At 41.9% G+C, this 20,847-nt stretch overlaps 1 protein-coding gene across 1 annotated transcript in view; it reads left to right on the plus strand.

The window, feature by feature from the left end:
* Positions 1 to 7,855: 7,855 nt before the first annotated feature.
* Positions 7,856 to 20,847, plus strand: part of znf438 (zinc finger protein 438) — a 43,662-nt gene continuing 30,670 nt past the window's right edge. The window contains exon 1 of the mRNA XM_014982636.2: positions 7,856 to 7,963. The gene's annotated coding sequence lies outside the window, so the exon portion shown is untranslated. The remainder of the gene's footprint in view (positions 7,964 to 20,847) is intronic.

A 20,847-nucleotide genomic window follows, 5' to 3' on the forward strand; every position in this document is an offset into this window, starting at 1 on the left:
AGTCACAAGATATGGCTTTAAAATTCTGACAGGCAAAACACATGTGTAATATGGAGCTAATATAAGGCAGATCGACTAACAAAACAAATAATCAGGACCTTCTGAAGGATTCTGATGTGAATGAACATCTCACTTTGTGATATCTCAGATTGTTGATTAATAGAGGAGATTCTTAGCAAACGGGTGGAGAAGTTGCGAATGACGACGTCAATTTTAAGCACTGTTTTAGAATTGCAGTCTACCTGTAGTTTTAGCAATGACAGCAGAGGAAGTGAACAAAGTTGTTCAGTCTGTGTTGGTTACGCGTCCAAATATTGGATAAACATTAACAGCGGCCTCGGTCGGCCTGGCACTTCTCTCTTCGCAGTGGAGGATGCTTGCTTACGATGCTGGCAATTTCTGGTTTCCCTTCTAAGTGTTGGACTGGTGTCACAGACAAATGTTAGTGACTGGCCACGAAGCATAGCGTAGAACTAGGGGCTGGTTCTTCAAAGGCTAGTGTGAGACAAAATGTCACGATCTGCATTTCCATTGACCGTTTGATTGAAATTATGAGTAGAAATTTGGCTAAAGGAAACACAGCAATGTCAAAAAAACAAAATTTTTTGACAAAAGGGTTTGGCACTAGTTGTAGGTGGTTTTTCAGCTGTCTCATAATTGGTATATTTTGCAAAACTCCAATGGAAACACTGTTTTGCATCACACTGGTTTGCAAACAGCAGCAACACATTTATATGGAGGCACTGGCCTCCTTGGACAGCATGCAGGTGGCTCCACCAGAGCTCTCACAAAATCGTACAGTTCTTCCAAATTTGGCTTTGACACTCAAAAATACTGAAAATCCGTCGCTCTTTTGTAAAATCGCAGACTACCATGTTCCCAACATACAGCATATGCAGCCGCCTCGCTCCACCGCCTGAATAGGACGCCGACGTCTCCTCTGATTGGCTGATAGATGGGTGTCAGTGCCGTGGCTGAATCATGAATATATCTCATGTAAGTGTTGGCATCCATTGCTGCCGTAATTTTTTGATGACTTATCCTGTGAGCAGACTTACCCACAGGTGATTTTAATTGCATATCTTACTTCATGGAAATACTGCAACTGGTAAATTTTGGACGTCAACAGAATATTGACAACATTTTTAACATATTTCAAATGGAAATGCAGGTATAAACATCTTTGAGTCTGGAAAAGGTTACAACCTCTCTTCCAAGGATTTCTGACTCCACAGTGAGGATCATTAGTCCTTCTAATGGAGGAAACAAGGGCTATTATTTTTTCAAAAGCTTTCCTTCCCATTAGTAAATAAATTCGTCATGTTAAGCTTATTTTTTTTATACAGTCTTATTTTTCTAATCTGAACATCAATGTTTCACAGAAAACCAAAAGCAGAACTGAATCTGTATGGGGAAATTACCATTTCATACCAACCTCGTCGTGTTTCTAATCACTTGAGAAACAAACTGAAGACTAATCAGTCCTTGTTGATTTAAAAAAAGAAAAAATTACAAGTTTTTGTCGCCCGTTGTTTCAACAATGGGCGAAAAAAATGTAAGAATCAAACAACAATCTGCCCAACATTCCCTGCATGAGTCAGGAACAAGAGACATTCATGCTTATTCAGCGTGTCCACTGAGGTGTGCAGCTCCTTCATTTAATATTTCCATAAGGTTGCATACGAGAGCAAGCCAGGAACTCGCTGTAATAAGGACGTAATGTATTCTGGGCCAATGGCGACGAGGCACGCCGGGAACACGCCTCACCGGAGCGGCGGCTTTTCCAACCCGACAGTGGACACATACATAATTAAGCCAACTAAAGAGAATAAATATTTCATCTCAAAGCATTTTCATCTCCAAAACATCAAAACACCTCAACGTCTCACATAATGAGCAAGGTAGGTTACTTTTATTCACAGAGGGAATACGAAAAGAGGAGCGCTCGCTGCGAGAACTCAGCTTAAAAAATGCATCAGCTGGAAGAGAGGCGAAGCGCTCGCACCATTTATTTTGCATTTTGCCTGAATTTGTTTTGCTGTTGAAGGGACTTCTTTGACTTTGCCTTTCATGGAGGCCCAATTCTTTCCAACAGATGTTTCCCTCCAGGCTTTATCTAACTTGTAACTGTTCTATTCCGACGTTTACCTTCATGCACTGAAGGCCCGGTGACCTGTAACCAATGGCATGTCGCGCACACGGGCCGCCTCCGGACCTCTGGGTACAGCCACATGGGGAGAGGATGAACTGCTGCCCGGTGTTGCAGGAGCGGAAAGTGGATCAGTGCTGTCTATTTTTGTGAAGCCCTAACCAGAATTTCTTCACCTCTGAATGGCCGAGCGTCCAATGTACGGGTCATAAGTCACTTTGCAGTGCTTTCATAAGTGGGGAGAGTGGTTGCTGAGCGTACACAGAGCCAGAGCAGCAGCAGCACTCTGCAGAGAATCACTCTGACCATCCAACCTGACTCAGACTGTACACCTTCATAGAAGGGAATTAACCTGCCACAGCTAGAAACGCTTTGCTGAGCTCCGGTCGATACTGTCATTATCCGAAAGCAATTCTTAATTCTATTTGGCCCTGAGCTAAAGATCCTTGTATTGATCACAAAGTAGGGATGCCACAACTACTTCTCTCTGTACTGAAGACCACCTCGTGTTGCTAAAAAATAAAATAAAATAGAGAAAAAAAGAAAAGCTATTTGCACCACGAAGACGTTTGTGAACCTCAAACTTTTCCAAAACAGCACCCTGTTTTATCGAGCTTTGATAGCAAGTGACACACAGTTGTGAAGTGAAATGAAAATACTACATGGTTTTGAGTCTTTGAGTTGGTGGGTTGCAGGAAATTGAAACCGAAACACATCATCCGAGAGCTTTTCTTTAGTCAGAGAAAAAACTGAAAATGATGGATGGAATTCAGTCCTGTGAGAAGCCTGTTAGGAGGTAGAATGAGTAGAGGACCCAGGAATTTTACTCAATCCCAGGTTCACAGTGGCAAGATTTTAAAATTGTTTGCCGATGTTCAAACTCTGAGAGACCACACACACGACGATAAAAAATCTCAGGTATAGCAGATTTGGTCGTAGAGTGTGTGGTGTCCAGCCACACGGCAAAGACAACACACCACCAACAAAACTCACTCACCAACATTCAGATGTAAAATGGACATTCTTGCAAAACCCTTTGAGGCCAAACATGAGTTTTAGAGAAAACAAACATGACTGACTGGAAAGAAACATTGGTGATAACTTGTGGACAAGTTTATAACCACATGGTTATAAAGTCTACTGAACTTTCAGGTCCGTCATGACAGTTGTTTTGCCATTTTATTGCAGAAAGTAACTATGTTAACTTCAGTTGTTATAAAAATGACATATATATCAACTATAATTTAAAATACATTTCACTTGGTAATTTATTGCCTTGAAATTGGGTCTGTCTCTTTAAAAATCTCCTGCTCTTTCTGAAATTCCACCTACAGGAAGTCATCACAACATGGCTCCCCTATTAACCTTTTAACAACGTTCTTACCAGCATTGCACTGAGAAATAGATCCTATAATGATCTCAGCAGATGTTCAACCAGGTGTTTGCTAATTGCCCCCGGCTAGTCTGAAGGAGCTGAGTGGGGAGGTCATGGGGAAGGGCTGCTCTGAGGCAGAAGCTTAAAAAGTGCAGCTTCAAGGAGGAGCTGAGTCTTGATTATTATTCAAACATGCATGTAAGAATCAAAGTGAAACTCCAGGTATGGTTTTGATGATAGACTAACATAAAATGATGTAAAGCTCAAAAAAGTTGATTTTACATATTACTGCCCCTTTAACAACAGGTCATGATGAACCATATCAGCTGTCTTTAAGATTCTCAGAAGAGGGAAATTGGTACTAAAATTGCCAAAAAAAAAAAAAATTTACTATGTGATCTAGGCATTACAATAGTGATGCTTGATTACTCAAATAAAAGGATATATATTGCAGTAAAACTACTCTTAAAAGTATATTGCTTCCAAAAGTTGCTTACTAAGTAGATTTAACTGAGTAAATCTAACTGGCTGCTGCCCACCTCTGATGACACAGTGTGAAAAAGTGCATGAACACTATCTTATGTTTCAGAGCGATACCTGAGGAGGTGATCAAAGGTTACTGGCATGATGAGACGCAGTCATAATGAGTGGGACTTCAGCATTTTGTCGAGATCTGCAGAAAAAGGCAGCTCTCTTTCATTTCCTGTTTCGTGAGATGACAAATATTGATATTGGTCTCTGAGCGCTATCAGCATGAAACAGGGGCTGTCAGAAAAAAACACCTGTACCGAAGCATGACTCTGTTCCCCACCTTTCAGTTTCTAGGTGTGGGGGTGACGGGCACACAGAAGTCATAAGTGGCGTGTTGGTGAATGCATCTCTTTCTGTTTCTTAGTCACACATGCCACACACGGGCACACACACATCCACAAAAAGGGAGCATCATCACCTGCCACAGACTATATACTGTGGCCCGTGACAGTGGTTAACAAAACGGGACATGTGTAGCCCCAGGTGACTCAAACTGCAAAACTAACAACGCCATGCTTCAATGCACCAAGAATTCGGTGTGAAACACCAGCAGAAAGGTTTTGTGTTTGTGTCAATGCTCATGTGTGTCTGTAGGTGTGCGTGTTAATGGTTATGCATTTGTGTCACAAGAGATTCATCCTACATTTGCGATGTCGCAATTAGTCTGGACTTCATTTGGGATTCTCAAAGCAGCCTGCAGGGATAAACAAATAGGTTAGCTTGGCTAGGCTGAAATAGTAATATTATTGCTGCTGTAGAGTGTAACTGTACTGAGCTATTCCTGCATCAGTGTAAACTGTTGACCGTATGTAGCTGTTAAAGCAAAAAAACAAACAAACAAAAAAACTCTTTTTCCTTTAGATTTATGCTACAAATGCTTCTGCTTACAGAGAATGTCACACAAAGTATCCAGGAAGTAACAGCAGTGTTAACATGTTTTCACATTTTGTTGTCTTAGGACTTTTTTCCATAAGGACTTACAATCATATTCCCCCCTCATATTCGAACACACAACACCTCATAATGACACATGTGCACAAAAAAATGCACACACACACACACACACACACACACACACACACACACACATATATATATATATATATATATATGGTAACACTTTATTTTATTTGAAGGGGTGTGCATAAGACTGACATGACACTATCATAAACATGACATAACACCTGTCATGAACATGAAGAAGTCTTTATGAATGTTTATGACAGTAGTCATAAAGTGTCATTCAGTAAATAATGACACTTTTAATGCAAAGTTGCTCTAAAAGTTGCATTGAAAGTCCATTAAAAGTGCCAACTTTGCATGATTTTGTAAATAATGACAATTTAAATCAAAGTTGGCACTTTTAAGGACTTTCAATGCAACTTTTAGAGCAACTTTGCATTAAAAGTGTCATTATTTACTGAATGACACTGTATTACTACTGTCATAAACATTCATAAAGACTTCTTCATGTTCATGACAGATGTTATGTCAGTCTTATGCACACCCCTTCAAATAAAGTGTTACCATATAGGTATATATATAATGTATGCAAGCCAGACCAAGCCAGGTATTGTGTTCAGGTGATTTAATTGGCAGCAGACTGGAATTGTTGATTGACCTTTGGGCTTGTGCCACTGGATGAACGAAGGCGGTACTTGAAAACTCCTTGAATAACAACATCTCTACCAACTGGTGCCTATTTCCAGTGGTCATCGGGTGGGAGGCGGGGTACATCCTGGACAGGTTGCCGGTCCATTGGAGGACATCCATGGTCAAACCTTGACGCTCAAACTTCTTTTTCAATTGTGGCAGAAGAGCACATCAGCACGAACTGGACGAGGCAACCTGCAACAAACAAATATACAGAGAGATTTCAGAGAAATGGCACAAACACAAAATGACATCATTGGAGTGTTGACAACAGCTCCTGAGTTCTCACACAGACTGGTGGGAATGTGCTTGCCAACATTCTCACCTACGCTTCTGTCCATAATTACGACCACATAGTGAGGAACACACTGCCAACGGAGACACACCCAACTTAACGAGAACCGAACCAGACGTTAACCAGCTTTAATGAAACTTAAAGGAGAAGGCGCTTAAGCATCCACAGCTTTTCCTTACGCTCAGATGCATCATGTTTCCAGTGAATATCTTCCAGACCTTCAGTCAGTGCATGATTTAATGCAAAACACACTTCCCACTGAGGTCTCACAGCTGACAGGTACACATCAGAGCAAAACCCAAGCTCTGACTTCAAAGGTATTACCTGCAGACTTTAGCGACTGATTTGAGTTGTCGATTATTTGAAAACTAGATTACTGGGTGCCTGCATAGGTCTTTCCACCTGACCAAAGTTAGTTGTCAGAAAAAAAAAGACCTTAATCACAGAGGTGACCAACAAAGAGTGCTTCCACTGCCCGTTGGACTCTCATTGGACAGGGAGGGTTAAACCCAAATGCCTAATGTGGCGTCGTACTAGTGTGACGAGAGACATGACACTTGTCTTATGCTGGTCAATGACACACTGTACCATTGTTTTATGAAGCTTCAACAAAAGGGGGCCTAGGAATGCCGGGGCACTTTTACAATGGAATCAGACAAAATAGCACACCGAACAGCACCGACTTGTGCCATACTGTTCAGTGGAAATTAATTTTCTTGATTAAAAAACAAAAACAAAAAGCAAACCACAACATTCATGTCACAATTAGCTTTTGGCTGAGACTGTTCCAGGTGGATCTTGGTGGAATGTCCCTTTTACTTAACCTTTTATTAACTGGGGGATCAGAGGAGGCGTCGGATGATGCTGCCATGGGCGGTTGCCTATGTCGACCATATCAGAAACTGCCACGAACTGCAGGTGTATTGATGGTTCACCATTCCCATCAGTATCGCATATTCTCTGTAAATATTAATGTGCAGCAGTGAAAATCGCATTGCTGTGCAGGCATCAGATTCAAACAGTCATTTCAACATACCTACAACTACAAGGGGTAACATTTTGGGTAATACATTGGTATTACCTACACAATAAAGTACATATTACTTGATTGCATGTCTTATGATAACACAAAATGTACACTCAAGTTTTTATGTTCTTTCTGTAAGTGGGGAGGTATTTTACTAAGTATCAAATATAACCAATTATTCTGTAATCAACTTGTAATTTATAATTTATTTATTGTTTATTATTATTTTTGCTTCAGTGAGGCGAAGGGGTATGCATATAAAAAAACATACCCTTTCATATACTACACTTTCTATTAAACATCTATTAAAACAGAACACTCCTTCACAAAAGTTAGTATGCTGTTTCGATAAAGTGTCCAAGTAGGACTTCCGGCATACTATAAGTATTGTATAGGATAGGATAGGTATGCCAAACCGACAGAACAACGTCACTGAAACGTTGTTCTAAAGAGTAACGCTTTCCTGTCACTCTGTGTGTTGTGTGTGTGTTGTGTCTCAGCTGGTTCACAGCTCCAGCTGTGTTATGCTCTTACAGTTTACTACAGGGCTCCTGATTGGCTACTTGCACTTAACACAGCAGAGTGGGTCTGCGGAATGTCACGGACCGTACCATTTCTGCCAGGCCGGGGGTGCTAGCTTAATACAAGGAATGCAGTGTTTTGTTTTAGATTTCGAAACCGATAATATGGCTAAAAATATTATATTAACAATATAACTGACTTATTATCATCGTTATAATATACTTAAAGTGCTGTAATAGGGAATACAGGAAAAACTTTTGCCTGAGTGGCACCCTCCCGATCAAGTTGACGGTTTGGCTCAAGATGGCTGGAGAGAAACAGTTATGAGGATCGCAGGGTTTTCTAATTTTTCATGGAAAATGAACCGCTCTGCGCTTTGAAGACGCTCCCTCTCGGTAACTGGGGATCCAGGTGAGATACATTCAAAGTCATTACCGCGTTTTCACCCTTCCAGACGGCGTTTAGACCAGGAAAACCTAGCCAAACTCTGCTCGGCTGTAGGGTTTTGACGACAGCCTTTAGGAAGCCTTCAGGAAGATTCTCTGTGTTTGCTTCGTATTTTGAGCACGAAGACCGCCTGAAACCCGCAACAACTCACTTAACGTGGTCGCCGTTGCGCCAAAACGCATATGCAACTACAAATGTGTGGAGAAGTTGTTCCTCGGCTGTGGAATAGTAGGTGTGCAGCTAATGTATAGCAGGCCTGAGGCTAAACTCTGCAGCTGTGCAGCGCTGGTAGACGTCATGTTGCCGGGGTTCCCTGCTGTAATGCTGCTGCGCAGATAGAGCAGAGCTGTATTGACAGAGTATACTGCTGAGACCGCACAGCCAAATAACTCAGGCTCAGTCAGATTGTATAGTTTGTTTCATTTCAATGAGAATCAATGCTGTTGCTGGCGCCATTATCTGGCTTAAAATATTTTAGTTCTTTTAGCATTACCCTGATGATGGTTACCTTCTTTCGGTGGAAGTTGGTGTTGCGCAGTGGAACCACCTGTGACAGCTAAAACTTCCTCCAGTTTCATTGTTTTTAAATAAGGGTACACCGATAGGCAGTTTTCTGGCCAATCAGGGATCTTCAAAAGCCCTGATCTGAATCTGATTTGTTCAGGGAAACAATTAAACAGTTATTTCCCTGATATTGACACATTTAATATCAAGTTTAATTGACAGCACTAAGACCCTCCTCCTGGTTCTGATTGGTTGTTTTTGAGTTTACATGTTTTTCATGTGCTGGTTCCTGTTCTCTCAGACTATCCAGACTTCCTCCCACAGTCAAAAACAGATTTAAGCTGATGGATGGATGATTTCATTTAGTTTAGCATTAGGTTTGGTTGTGTAGTATCCTTTTTCTTGAATTTTTTTCCTCACCAAAAATCTCAAATTTGTGGGAAAATGTTAACAATAAAACAGTCTGGCAATAGCATCAATGATGCACAATTTTTTCCCCATGTGAGGAATGTTGAGCTGAACTCCATAAAGCAGAATTTGGTCAACACAAAGCTCTAGTTTTTATCAACTTGCAGAGGTTCTGGAAAACTGAGCACATTTAAGGACAGTTTGTTACTTTTTTGTTTGTTTCCATAGTAACCGACAGTTAACGTCCTTGCTAAAGAACAAGTTACTCTTAACTCAACAATGGCTGCATTTTGTTATTCATGATTGTATGATGTCAGTAGCATTTTTTTGTTTTTGCAAAACAGCTCAAAATAATCATTCAATAGTATTTTTTGAAGACAGCAATTTTATTTTTGGTAGCATAAGACATTTTGTCAGTCCCAACATCACTTCAATTTTATTTGGGATCCATCCAATCAGCACTAAGGTGTGTATAAAGTATCATGATGCAAATGGTAGTCATATTCACTCTAACATGGACATGAAATAAACATGACATTTTTTGTTGTTGTGTTAATATGTGAATACATTTTTGATAGGTAGGACAGAGATTTTTAAAGACTGCATTTGTCTCTAGATTCAGGGTCTGCAGCCTTCGAAGGATTGGACGTTTTGAAATTTGGTGGTCTAGACTTAAGATTTATTTCCTGGATTTATCCCAGCACATGTCCTGTCACCTAACAACTGTGACTGTGCTAAAGACAACCTGGTAAAAATGGGGTTCAAAATCCTGAGTTTTTTTATTGCTTATTTAACACTTTTTAATTAACTGATATATTAATTGTCAAATGTTTTTTTTTTTAAATATAGTAATTCCATGTCTGTGTAAATGACATTTGTAAATATTTTGCATGTTTTACATCTCAATTAGGTTAATTTATTGCCAGATCCTTTTTCCAATTTGCCAGTTCACATAGTAGCATTTATGCCTAAAGTGAAAAATTAATGGCCAGTCCAGGTGATTGGATGTGATTGGAATCAGCTGCAAAATATCTGATCGGAGCATCCCTAGTAAAGAGTTGATTCTTGATCAATTCTAGTCTTAAAACATTCCATTATTGAGTGGTCAAACAAATTTACCAGCAATAATCTACTCTGCTTCAATAAACCAGGAATAAAGTAGTTCTAATATTTTTGTAATAAAATCTTAAAGTTAGTGGGTAGGGTAGTCTTTCCAAGTGTTGCACCTCATATTCAGGAAGAACAACTTGTTCTTTGTCTGTGTCTTAGAGTAAGACTTAGCTATTTAGCATGCCAATAACTCTGTAGTGTGCATGAAAGTTTGGTACGTATTCTCTGTCCATTTGCCCATCCGTCTCACCACAAAGCTTGTGTGAAGGGAATTCTGTCTGTCCATCAGGGTCTTCCAGGTTCAGCTATAGACGAGAGCAGCTCAGAGTTTTGTGACTTCCCTGTCTGTAGGCACAGATGGCTTTGATAGAACTTGCATTACACCACAACGCCATCTGACAAAACATCACATTTTTACCGGTGTAGTTAGTCCAACTAACTCTAACAGCAGGGATACAGTTGAAAGTAGTTTCTTTGGACAGGCTCATTATGCATGGTCCTGGCCTTTGAGGTGTTCTTGGAAGCAGGTGTTCCTGGAACTTCTGACACTTTCCTCAATGCTTTGGATCATTTCATTGCTTTAAAATCACAGTTAGTTTGGCCTGGGGGGAAAGTTGGCTGCCCCCCTTCAGTGTGGTGTTGATTGTGTGGGAGCTCCAGCCACGTCCCAGTGAGGTGGGCTTCTGCTCAAACTGTCACATACACCCACTCAACACAAACGCAATTATTTCTACATGTATGCTCGCCCACATGCACTAACACAAATAATCCAAATGGCTGAAGGTCACACAAACACAGGTTGCTATTACACCAATGTCGCCTGGCTACTTTAACACTGGATACAGGCTTGATTTAATAAAGTCAAGCATTCAATAGCCATTCCATCTTATGCAGTCCTTTTTGTCAAGATAACTTGTTTTCTATCGAAAAACTGCAACTTGATGTCATGCACGCAAGATCCTCCCCTCCAGCTTTCTGCTGGAGGATAAAAAACTGCTGGCCGACAATCACTACCATTGGCGTTAGCTGGCAATTTGTCAATATAACGTTCTAAATCTTTTTTTAAAGGTTTTGCTGGTTTTAGTGGCCTCTATTTGAAAGTAGTTCAACAGGAAACAGAGAGGGAAAGGACATGCAGCGAATGTCGCCAGGCTGGGAATCAAGCCTGTGCCCACCAGCACGAGGACTAAGGCCTCAATACGTGGGTCGTGCTTTGCCTCTGCACCACCACAGCACCCCATGCTCTAAAGCTTAAACGAATGTGAAATACATAAAAGAAAAAGGGACTTTGTGCTTTGCTACTAATTGTCAACACTACGACAACTAGATAACAAGGTCCCCAGGTATCGTATGTAACCGGTCAGAAATATATCTATATATATGTATACATACACACAAAAATGGAGAGGGATATAGGTCAGTTATGCTAGCTAGACTTTGACAAACTGATAGATGTGCTGTGGAATTCTGTATGTTTCGGTACAGTTAAAATTTTTTAACTAAATTATTCTACCATGGCCAGTAAAAGAATTGTGGTTTTGCCTTCCAGCTTTGTGCCGCAATTTCTGGATGTGAACAACAACATGCAATGTGTCTGTATGGTATGACTGGAATGCTGAGATAGGACATGTTTTTCAAAAACAAACAAAAAATTAAAATGCGTAAATGCAAAGTCACATATTCTAGGTGCAAAAATTCCCTTGAGTTACTTTTGCTCTTTTTTTTGTGACAGAGCAACTCTTTGTTGGGCCCACACAGTGTTTCTTCTCCAGATTTGTTATTTGCTGACTAAGAACAACTCTCAAGCTTATAGGTGAGTCAGTGTGAGGAACACCCTCCTTTAACCCCCCTCCTTTTTCCACACATCAAACAGAGCTGGGTTTGCCTTTGACAACCCCCCAACCCCAACCCACTTTATCACACAGCCCACTGTGGGAAACATCTCGCTCTTTAAAGGTTAATCGCAAGCTGGCGATCACAGTAAAGGAGAATTACGTGGCGAGATAGGATCTGTCTGCGTATTATGAGCGAGGGTCTGACATGCAGGGCCGGCATCCAGTGTAAACACATGTCAGCGTGACTGGAGCGTTTAGCTTGAGCCGGTGAGAGGCTCTGGTGCGGTTTCACATGTGGCTGGATGCGGAGGGGTAGGGAGCCGGCGCAGGAAACTGAGATGCTTGTCTAACATTTCCGCTCAGTCATAACCGAGATCGTCTTACCATAACACACACAGACCCACCGGGTTCTTGGACCCCGGCGCCACTCGTTGCAGAAAAGAAAGGAAAAACCCCTTTTGAAGTCAGACAAGCTTTGTGACAAAATCTTCAACCTAATTGAAATCCACAAACTGGATGCAATAGCGGCCAAACTTTCAGCCGGTCGTTCTGCATGATTTAGCCTTCAGCTTGGACCATGAAGCTGATAATTTAGTTTCCTGATCTATATCTTGGCGTGCTCTCATTGTGGAGTGCCACGCAAAAGTATTCATCCTCCTTAAGGCTTTATTGTTGTATTGAGATTTTGTATGATAGACAGTAGGTCATTCCTGTAAATTTGAGGAATCTATATTAATCTATAAAACATATGGTTTTATAGATTAAAAATCTGGAAAACATGGTGATCATATGTATCCAGTTCCCTTTTACTTGACTCCACGGAATAAAATTCAGAGCTTTCCATTGGTGTGAGAAGTCAACTGCATCAACTTGTGTGTAATTTAATCAGAGAAGCAGCCAAGAGCCTAGTGGGAGGTCTGGAGGAGTAACAGACCCACAGCTCAGGTGGAGGTGGCCGTTGTTCATGGTATGCTGATCAAAACTGGTCAAGAAGAGTGGCAAGAAAGAAAGCCTTAAGTATGCCTGTTCACATACAGGTGCTGGTCATAAAATTAGAATATTGTGATAAAGTTCATTATTTTCCATAATGTCATGATAAAAATTAAATTGTCATATATTTTAGATTCATTGCACACCAACTGAAATATTTCAGGTCTTTTATTGTTTTAATTTTGATATTGTTATATCAAGGCACCTCAGTGGGAAGTCAGTAGGAAGGAAAAAGTGTGGCAGAAAACGCTGCACAATGAGAAGAGGTGACCGGACCCTGAGGAAGATTGTGGAGAAGGGCCGATTCCAGACCAAATTAAATTTTCATCTCCATAAAACTTTTCAGCAGATGGAAGCATGAAGTGCTCCAAAATCTTCTGATAGCTGCTGCATTGATCCTGCCCTTGATAAAACCCAGTGGACCAACACCAGCAGCTGACATGGCACCCAGACCATCACTGACTGTGGGTACTTGACACTGGACTTCTGGCATTTTGGCATTTCCTTCTCCCCAGTCTTCCTCCAGAGTCTGGCACTTTGATTTCCGAATGACATGCAAAGTTTGCTTTCATCCGAAAAAAGTACTTTGGACCACTGAACAACAGTGGTCCAAAGTGCTGCTTCTCTGTAGCCCAGGTCAGGCGCTTCTGCCGCTGTTTCTGGTTCAAAAGTGGCTTGACCTTTGACCTGGGGAATGCGGCACCTGTAGCCCATTTCCTGCACACGCCTGTGCACAGTGGCTCTGGATGTTTCTACTCCAGACTCAGTCCACTGCTTCCCCCAAGGTCTGGAATTGGCCCTTCTCCACAATCTTCCTCAGGGTCCGGTCACCTCTTCTCGTTGTGCAGCGTTTTCTGCCACACTTTTACCTTCCTACTGACTTCCCACTGAGGTGCCTTGATATAACACTCTGCAAACAGCCGATTCGTTCAGAAATTTCTTTCTGTTTCTCACCCTCTTGCTTGAGGATGTCAGTGATGGCCTTCTGGACAGCAGTCAGGTCAGCAGTCTGACCCATGATTGCGGTTTTGAGTAATGAACCAGGCTGGGAGTTTTTAAAGGCCTCAGGAATCTTTTTCAGGTGTTTAGAGTTACTTTGTTGATTCAGATGATTATTTTTATTGCTCGTTCAGAGAACCTTTTCATAATATTCTAATTTTTTGAGACAGGGATTTTGGGTTTTCATGAGCTGTTTGCCAAAATCATCAAAATTAAAACAATAAAAGACCTGAAATATTTCAGTTGGTGTGCAATGAATCTAAAATATATGACAATTTAATTTTTATCATGACATTATGGAAAATAATGAACCTTATTACAATATTCTAATTTTATGACCAGCACCTGTATGTGAAAGAAGGTGTTCTGGTCAGATGGAATGCTGACAATACTATACTCTACACATCACCCTGAACATTCATCCCTATGAGAAATGCAATTCAAAAACACTTCAAGGGAAATGAAATGTCAACATAATTCATATCATCCAAGGATCTTCAGAGATTCATTATGGATGGTGATGTTAGCACGCTAGCATGTTGTTAGCACGTTATGACGATCTCATAACAATGCTAACCTGAATGACACCAGAGTCATTATGGGTGGTAATATTAGCATTTTGTTAGCGTGATATAACAGTTTTATATAGCTGTTGAGCTAACCTGGATGACACCAGAGAGTAGCTATGGATAGTAATCTTAGCTTGTTAGTATGTTGATGACATGCTGTAACAGCTGGAGTTTCACAGAGCAACCCCCACTCAGCTCCACACTAGCCAGCAGCAATTAGCAAACACCTGGTGTAACTGTGCATTAGCTTTAGCTGAGCTCATTATACAAGCTACTTATCAATTAAACGCTGGTTAAGAACGTTGTTAAAGGGTTAATAGTGGAACCATGTTGTGATGACTTCCTGAAGACGGAGTTTCAGAAAGGGCATTAGATTTTAAAGAGACAGATTTCCCAGTTTCAAGGCATTAAATTATTAAGTAAAATGTCTTTTAAGCCATGTTTAATACATATAGCATGTTTATAACAATTGAAGTTAACATAGCTACTTGATTTTGCTATAAAATGCCACTACGTGCCTGGAAAATACTTAATACTGCCCCTTTAAAAGAGGCATCCAAAAGACATTTAGCCTTTATTGTAATGAAAGGTGTTTTTGCAAAGTATAGATTCATGGGAATTGGGTATAAATGCTAAACCTCATTTCCCTTTCCTCAGTTGTGTTCTGTGTATGAAATGAATGGATCACAAATTTCAACATAATGCTATCAATTTTGTGTTGAGATGTACCACACAGGCACATCACCAAGCAGGCAACTATCATATATTTGTTTTCCTAAAAACACTTACATGGCGGCTAATTAAGGGAATTTCTGGATGAAAACCTAAAGTGCTCCAACAAAACAAAAGTCGAAAAGCTAATTTAGCCCTCTTTTTTTTTTTTTCTTCTTTTTTTGTTTTAAAGCTGATGAATTTATGTGAAGTGCTGCCCAAAGAATTCAAGAGGAGCAGAGTGAGGAACAAGGAAAGTGCATCTCCAGCTTCAATAATAAATGTGGAACATATTGTGGATGGAAAAGGGGAGGATGTGGTTCGGTAATAGTCAGCTGAACGTTTCTTTCTCTGCTAAATTGTTGGGTCTTACTGCATTCGTTTCTAAGAAAAGTTAATGAAAGTTACATGTGAAGCCTAACGACGGACTTTTACAGGACTTGGAGGCTCCGGGCAGCGAAGGTGTGTTATTATGTTGGGCTGCTGAGCATTAGCGTCGTTCCTGGCCGTTTTCCACCTCTTGCAAAGCACTACCGTGAAATTTACAATGTCGTTGTGTGGCTGGAACATAGGAGGTATGATGAGACTGCAGGTTGGAAGCTATAAGATTTGTTTCAAAATGCGATAGAAAGAAAAGACTGCCTCAGTGCTCTTGAGCAGGAACCTCGAAGCGGCTAATAACAGATGCTGCCGTGGTTTCGCCCATCAGTTTCGGGGAACTCACAGTCTTCCTTGTAAAGCACCAGCTGAGTGATTAAAGCCTTTAGAAATGGAAGTTGTGTTCTCTTTTAGTCATGAAGAAGTGACAGCTCTTACTATAGGATGTTGCATTCCGGGGCTTTCTGTGGTTTATTTTTTGAAGAGGAACTTTCAAATACACGCTCACAGTAGCAGTTAGTGGAACTTGATTCTTTTTTTCTTTTTTTTTTTCTTGCCAGGGTCTTTTTATTATCTTAAAAAGTTTACAATCTCTAAACACATTATTTAGAGATTGCATTCATTAATAGTTAATGGTGAGCTATTAATGTCGATAAATCTAAACTTCATCAGGCAATTTTACTCTTAGTGTGTTTTTTTGGGTTTTGAAAAAGCTAAAAGGTAGAACAACAATTCAGTAGAATTACTGTATACATGAAAAGTAAAGTACAGCCTTTGTTCTAGACGTCATAAAGTATGTGATTGTATAATTCATGTTAAATGCTTAATCCTTCATATAGACTGTTTGCTAATTTATGTCTGGCAGCCTTAGTTTGTCAATTAGCAGCTGACACCAGGGGAACTCGAAGTCATTTTGGGGCTCTGTGTGTTTCTCTGAGTGGAGCTCGTGAATTCGAAACCCAAACCCCACGCTTTGTCGCTCCCCCGAGGCTCCGCCCACTCCAGCTTCGCACGCGGCGGCACGCGCACCATGAACAGCAGAGGGGTGTTCACTTTCACCCCCCCACCCCACCACATCATTTAGCTGCCTCTCTAACACAGTCTCAACAACCCCACACACCCCACTCAGTTCATCTCTGTTGCTCTGCCCACCGTCTCCTCAGACTCTCATCTCCCCATGCATCTTCTCTCTTCCAGACACATTTGCCCCCCCCACACCTCTCCCTCCTATCCCACAGCTATGATTTAGGCGTCAGGGTTGCTCCCACTCTCTCCCAGCCCTGGATCAGGTTACCCTGCCATTACTCAGTTGTTCCCCCGGCGAGGGCGCTCCATGTCAGGCGGTGCGGAGCCTGTTAGCTCGCCTCTCCAGAACCTGCAGACTGGCTGAGCCCAACCACAGACGCCCCTGGTCAGTGGAGCCCCTCCAGCCGTGGCACAGGCTCCCTGGAAAATAATCTGCAGAGGCATTTTAGGGCTGCGTTTTCAATTTTCGCTGGGGTTAAGGTGAAATGCGGCACTTGGAGCGTTTAAAAGGCCAGACTTAAGAAGATGCTGCAGTTACAAAGTCTTGCCATTTCTCCTTGTACCAACTCCCCTCCAACCCCCAAAAAACCAAGATGCCAAGACCATTGGTATGGCTGTGAGCCGCACAACAAGGCCAGCTCCCTGCCTATGCCTCTGATTTGTGGGCCTCATCGTTTTACGGTTATGTAATGTGGGTTCTTTGATGACTTAAACAGCGTGTTAAACCTCCCTCTGTCCTGTTTCTATAAAAGTGAGTGATGCGAGGCCCTGCTGTCCTGTCACACCCAACGCCCATCATGCTCAGCATGTCATCGAAGTGGAGTATGACTCTGCAGAAATCCCTCCCGCCCCGCCGTCCCCAGCTGGGCTGCGTCCCTTTATTACGGCACATAGAGAGAAACGGCCATGTTGAAAGGGGATTTTTGAATCCTGTGATAAACTTTCCTGATCATCATGAATTAGACAGAGAAACAACAGCATCTATCTCTTCCTAAGCCTGTTGTGCTCTCTTGTGGAGCCATAACTCCCGCTCTCTGCTATCAGCGAGCCGTCAGCGTCACTGATTTATTCCGGTCGGACGTCCGGAGGTCCCGTCTGAGGAGAGGTAGCAAGGCCCGTTCAGGCTAGGCTAACCCGTTCGAATGGAAGGAGGGGGCTCCGATGTGGGCCAGCTGCTTGTATGTGACTCATCTTATGGTTCATTTTACAGAGCAGAGCTGTTGTGGAGGGACAGTCGGCTCCGCAGCCCAAGGGCCCGTGGGCCTGGCACTGACAGAACAACAGAGCTGACAGCTTGTTTACTCCTGTATGTAAGGGAGGGGATTTAATTTGGCCCAAATGCAGGTTTGGAAGGAACTTCTCTACTTGCTGATACTCAGATTTAAAAAAAGGAATATTCTAAAAGGATTTCTGGTGTTTGTTTTTTTTCTCAAAAGTTTGAATAATAAACTGAACTTGACAGCGTTGTGCGATAACAAAACCATTGTGCAGTCAAAACTCAGAAAAGAATTTGTTGTAAATTGATGCTGAAAGCGGAGACACATCTTGATAAATATCAGTTATTGAATCGCGAATTGATAGTTTTTCAGTTATGTTAGGTATAGCTTTAAAAATATTTATCCATTATTGTCACCAAATAAAATGCCAGGGTTTGAACATTTGACTTGTGTGGTGGTGTCATGTGCAGCACCTGTGGTGTTTGATCCTTTATATTCTGTGCGTTGTGGAAACAGTTGACTGGTGGCTTTTCTGACTGTTTCTACCCTAACATGACATACATGGTGTGCAACTCTGTACTGCTGTGGAGAACAGATATGCTTCCACACCAGTATGGTGACCATAAAAAAAAACACTGACTCTAAGAGTTTTGACATTTTTCTTTTTACAAGTTCAAACTCTTTCAGAGGCAAGTTAAAGTTCAAGGTAATAACTGTGGTTCCTTCAGTGTTGTTTTTAAAGTATCACATTATAAGTGGATGATTGAAACGGCAAAACTTCAGATAACTTCCTCAGTTTTGCATAAAGGTTTTTATGTTCGCTCGAGGAGTTTTTTGGTTTTTCAAAAAAAGAGCTAATGTGCTACAGGAGAGATGCAAGGACATTTGCCGAATAAGTTGTAGTGTAGCATTATTTACCTCATATGACTGATCAGCTGTTTCTGCTGCGTCTTCTTGGATAGATGTAACTTTGCCAACGCTAGCTGACATGACAGAACAATTACAACTTGGCCGATTTCCGAAAGCCTCTCTTCATTTTTCCTAGATGTGCGGGCAATACTAGTTTGCAACATCTACTTCCTGTTTTATAGTACAGCCATATCTAACATCAACTGGTGTAGTCTGACTGATTCACTCCAAACCAGTAGATGGAAACACAGGTAATTTGCATGTTTTTGTGACATTTTAGCTCAAACTTAGCTCAAAATTTGCATGTCAGTTGAATGGAGGCGCACCTCCATCCATCCATTTTCCTACACCCTTGTCCCTCAGTGGGGTCGGGAGGGGTGCTGGTGCCTATCTCCAGCTCACGTTCCGGGCGAGAGGCGGGGTACACCCTGGACAGGTCGCCAGTCTGTCGCAGGGCAACACAGAGACACACAGGACAAACAACCATGCACACACACACTCACACCTAGGGGCAATTTGGAAAGGCCAATTAACCTGACAGTCATGTTTTTGGACTGTGGGAGGAAACCGGAGAACCCGGAGAAAACCCACGCATGCACAGGGAGAACATGCAAACTCCATGCAGAAAGACCGGGGCCGGGAATCGAACCCAGAACCTTCTTGCTGCAAGGCGACAGCTCTACCAACTGCGCCACTGTGCAGCCCGGAGGCGCACCTTAACTCATCAAATATGCGACTTCTAGGCCACCTCTAACAATACATCACTGTAGGTTAGGACTCCAAACCTGTACGTTTTGTTTAGACCTATTTCACCACATGGAGATTTGAAAATTTTCTTTTAATACTTTCTAGGACTTACTTTTTCTCTTTTACAGTAAAACATGGATTGCTGCTGCAATCTGTCCCTCACATTCCGGCTTCTTTTCACTTTTGGTTAAATGAGATTAAAATTGAGATTATTCTGTGACAGTAGGCGGTCTAAACTCAAGTTGCCATCTCTGTTGTAGAATACATTCAAGCATCCATCTGTCCATCCACTGCCCTTTTTTGCACACCAAAGCCATTTTCAGATCATAGTTTTGACTACTTATCAGGGTGAATCAGTCACCTAATTATGTTTAGTTGACTTGAGTCCCCCATTCCACGTCAGAACCTTTCTATTGACCCCGAGTTCTAAAGAACATGGAATGAAAGGGTGAACTGAAAGAGAAGGAATCTTTCTGAGAGACCTGGCGCTGCATGATACAGTCTGCACACCGCAGACCGAGTTTAACCCCCTAAGCCCTCTGCTGTCTCTTGAGGACGGCAGAGGGCTGTCTCTTGCAGGTCATTGCTTCATTGCTTCTCATGACCTGAAAAGTATCTTGCATCTTTTGAGGAAGTCGTTTCTTTATGTGCACTTAATGTTATCAATCCGTGGCTATATCTACATATTTACAGAGATAAAGAAAAACATTCTCACTCTGACCGGTATGAAACCTTGGCACAGCTTCTTGAGAGATCTAAGACTGATACTACACAATTGTAATCCATTATTTGGTTGGTTTTAGTGCACAGATTGCAATAGTTCAGCATGTACCTGTCAGTACTAAATGATTGCCTATTTCCTGCTCGCTCTGGGGGGGTGGGTTGGTGTAGAGTAATGGCAAGCAGCTGCTTCATCTGGACCGTACCTTTCCTTCTCTTTCCTTTCCTTTTTCTTTTTTTTCTCAGCCTGCTGTTCTTGAGCCAGCATGCTTGCCAAAACGCCTACTATTCCTCAAGATTTACGCTGCCTGTTGAAGATACCAACCGCCGTAGGTGGCGTGTAATCACGACGGAGTGAGCGCAAAAGCTCAATCCACTTTGATGGGCGGTGTAACTTGCGTTGGGGCGTTGGACAAGGCCTCGCGAGCAAAAAGAAAGCATCATTGTCCGGCAGGCTCGCTCAACGCCTACTGCTTATGAAAATCCCGTCTCATTCCTTCTGTGGCTTTCCTCTGTGATTAGCTAAATGCCCCCATCGATCCCCCCAAGTTGAGGCACCCGAAGCGAGGGAGCCATATTTATTACATGGTGAGTGGAGCGTACAGGATGTTGCACCGGCTGTCCTTCTTTCATTGGAAAACGATAAACATAAATCTGTAGAATGTGTCCGTGTGATATAAACTCCGTAGTGGAAGGGGGGGAGGATAGAAGGTGTAGGAAGAGAT

This window comes from Poecilia mexicana, unplaced genomic scaffold (assembly GCF_051168715.1).
Source record: "Poecilia mexicana isolate PSO_F unplaced genomic scaffold, ASM5116871v1 scaffold_20, whole genome shotgun sequence".
Taxonomy (NCBI): Eukaryota; Metazoa; Chordata; class Actinopteri; order Cyprinodontiformes; family Poeciliidae; genus Poecilia; species Poecilia mexicana.